The sequence below is a fragment of the Empidonax traillii genome, unplaced genomic scaffold, assembly GCF_003031625.1.
Source record: "Empidonax traillii isolate 1590-97213 ecotype Southwest subspecies unplaced genomic scaffold, ASM303162v1 scaffold116:size1738432, whole genome shotgun sequence".
Classification (NCBI taxonomy): Eukaryota; Metazoa; Chordata; class Aves; order Passeriformes; family Tyrannidae; genus Empidonax; species Empidonax traillii.
The window spans coordinates 1,250,804-1,254,070 of NW_020955309.1; positions in this window are offsets into that span (position 1 = coordinate 1,250,804).

A 3,267-nucleotide genomic window follows, 5' to 3' on the forward strand; every position below is an offset into this window, starting at 1 on the left:
CACCACCACAGGCCCAGAGCAGCAGATGAGAGGTGAAGAAAGGACAGAAAGCTTTTGGCCTAAGGTTTAACTTTTGTCCTAATCTGCAGACTGAGATCAATTCCCAGTCACAGTTCATGGGAACAGAGTTGGTGGATGCCTCTATAGCCACATCAGAAGAATTATGTTTACAAAAGGTATCCCTTGCAAACAGGGACAAAAAGAGTCCTAGGGACTAAGATCAGTGCCTACTAAAGAGAGTGGGACCCTCTTCAGGGACTATAAGTAAGTATTCTATAATAAATACCATTACACAAGGAGAAGAGAGTCTGACCTTCTCACTTTCATGGACAATTTCTTCACAAGACATGTAAAAGCTTAGCAAGGAGAGAGGCAATGGTAGGAGGCATTAACTGGCAGGCAAAAGATTCAGGTTGGAGCATCATTGTTTCAGGACTTTGATATCAAATCTGAGATGTTTTAAACAGACCTGATAGGGAACAGGTAGCTATTTGCTGGTTGCTGAAAATCAAAATTTCCATATAGCAAACTCAACAGAATCAAAAACTTGGGGTACCTATGTATTTAATCAATCACTAATCTAGGACAAAAAACAAACAAACAAACAAACAAAAAAGAAAACCACAAACAATCAAACAAAAATTTCACAGATCTGCATTTTTAAATTAAATTTAACAATTGTTTATATTTTATTGAGCTAAGGACATGGAGTTCTTTAGGTATTTTAACATTGTAATCAATACCCTTCTCCAGGTTCATTAAGAGCAGCAGTGAATGTTTCAAAAATAGGAATTGGGAGATAACAGTGCAAAAGATGCATGAGTTAAGATTATTTTTTTTTTCCTAGTGCTGAAGTACTATTAAAACTAATTGGGTCTTTTAGGGCTTGCCATACATATCTTCAGTACTCTGGTCATCTCTGCTACAGTCCATCAAAGAGATACATTTGCAATGATGATTATATCAAATCTGGTTTAGATTGACCCAAGAAGATTTGTCATCTAATCTTCCATGAGTAGATCCAGTCACATGAAGTTAAATCTAGTAAGGCCAGTTCAGTAACATGCACAAAAAAACAGAACATTTGCAAAAGCTGGGGGGCAACCTAACTGATGATTTCGTTGAGATAATTTAGTTGATGAAGCTAACAGCTAAATCTTTTGCTTTTATTTTTCCAGATTGTAGAGGGTTTACAGCTGAAACTTTTTTCATCATTTCCACAATTAACCTGACATAAATTGATTGGAAACTATGCATTAGGTATCAAATACATAGCTGATTCTTTAAAGCCTGGATATAAATTTTAGGTCTAAAATTCTTCCTAAATTCTTCTTCTTCCTAAAATTTAGGAAACTTCTGGTTTAATATCCCTGCATAAAAGAAGAACCTTGAGAAATATGCTCCAGGAACCATGAATTGTCTCCAGGAATGATGAGACAAGAAGACATTTTTGCTTGGTTTTTTTTTTGTTTGTTGGTTTGGTTTTGGTTTTTTTTTTTTTTTTTTTTTTTTTTTTTTTTTTTTTTTTTTTTTTTTTTTTTTTTTTGGTAGAGCATCTATAGTGTTATATTAACTACAAACCTACATTCGACATCCAAACAGACAAATTTAGGAAGTTTAGAATTTGTCAAGAGCCAGATGAACACACTGGGTAAAATTGTCCTGTACAAAACCTGCTTCCTGCCTCTTTGCCTCCTTCCCCAGGAATCTGGTAGCTGTCAAAGGCAAGATAAGGGATTACGTTTGCCTTTGGTATGTTCTGCCATCCTTATGCTCTGTCATGTGGATACAAATTGTAACTCTTGGTATAGCTGAGAGAGGAGCTTAGCAGAAGGTGGAACCAATGCCCCTGAGGACAGTCCAAGATGTAGAGGCAGCCCTGGGCTGTACTGTAGGCAACCAGACACAGCAGCTTCTGTAGTCAAACAGCAGTTCAGGTAACAGACTTACAACTTCATCTGCTGTAGCAGACGTGTAGCATTATCCCCACTGAGTACCCTATCTGGCCCCAGTATTTTATTTTGAACTACAACCATAGCCATAAGAAGAGAGTAACCAAAGCATTAAGCTGAAGTGGAAAACTTGAACTGTTTGGTTTGGGGGTTTTTTTGGTGCATTTCCAAAGAATGGAAACAATTTCTATAGAGGATGTTTTACATGTGATAACCTTGCTAGACAAATCATTTATCCACGATGGTCATTGAAATGAAAATCTGATGACACCTACCAGCTCTGTTTGAATATTTGCTATTCCTGTTCTTATCTACAGGATGCTGGTGAAATTTGTAGAATATAATGCCAACTTTGACCTTAGAAAGAATATGTTCTCAGTTACCAAATATCTGAACTTTTGGGAAACTCCATGTTTAGCAAATAAAGGCACTCACAGGACGGTAAGCGGGATTTAGCCTCAAATCTTGGGCTACCACTTGCTACTTTTATACTGACGAACTCCAGAGTTCCTGCATGAGATATGATAACAGGTAAATAATTCCAGGTCAGGTATTTGCATATCTGCAATGGCTAATGTTTGAAGATATACACAGATGCTGAAGCTTTGCTCAAAAAGATTGAGAGGAACTAGAAAAATTCAGTATTTATTGATAAGGCAGATCTTGTCAGTCTACAGACTCATCAAACAAACAACTGCTGCTGATGACCTATGGAAAACAAAGTATTGGAACCAGCACAAGAAGGCTGAAGGAACGCTGATCTCAGTTTAAGAGTGATCTTCCAACAGATATTTCATGAGCTGATGCCCAAACAGCAACTTTGAAAATATTCTTGGGCATCAGCTAGGAAAAGAGAGGCTGAGAAGGATTCAAAGGAGGTTGGAAGCAATTTGGAAACACACTCAGACTAGAAAACTGCACACTGAGCTCTATTTTCTGGGTGCCAGCAACAATGATCAGCATGAACAAGAAGAAAAGTAACTACAACTAGAGAAGTATCACTGCATGTATTCCTAGCTGAAGCCATCTCCAGACCAGTTGCCTGCTTTATTGGGGGAACTGGCTAGGTCCACATCAGGAAAGTAGTTTACAAGGCATTTGCAGGCCTTGCAAAATCTGATGTCCCTTAACATAGAATAGAATCATAGAATCATAGAATCATAGAATCATAGAATTAACTGGGTTGGAAGAGACCTCCGAGATCATCAAGTCCAACCCTTGATCCAACCCCATAGCGATTACTAGATCATGGCACTCAGTGCCACATCCAGCCTCATCTTAAAAACCTCCAGGGATGGTGAATCCACCATCTAAC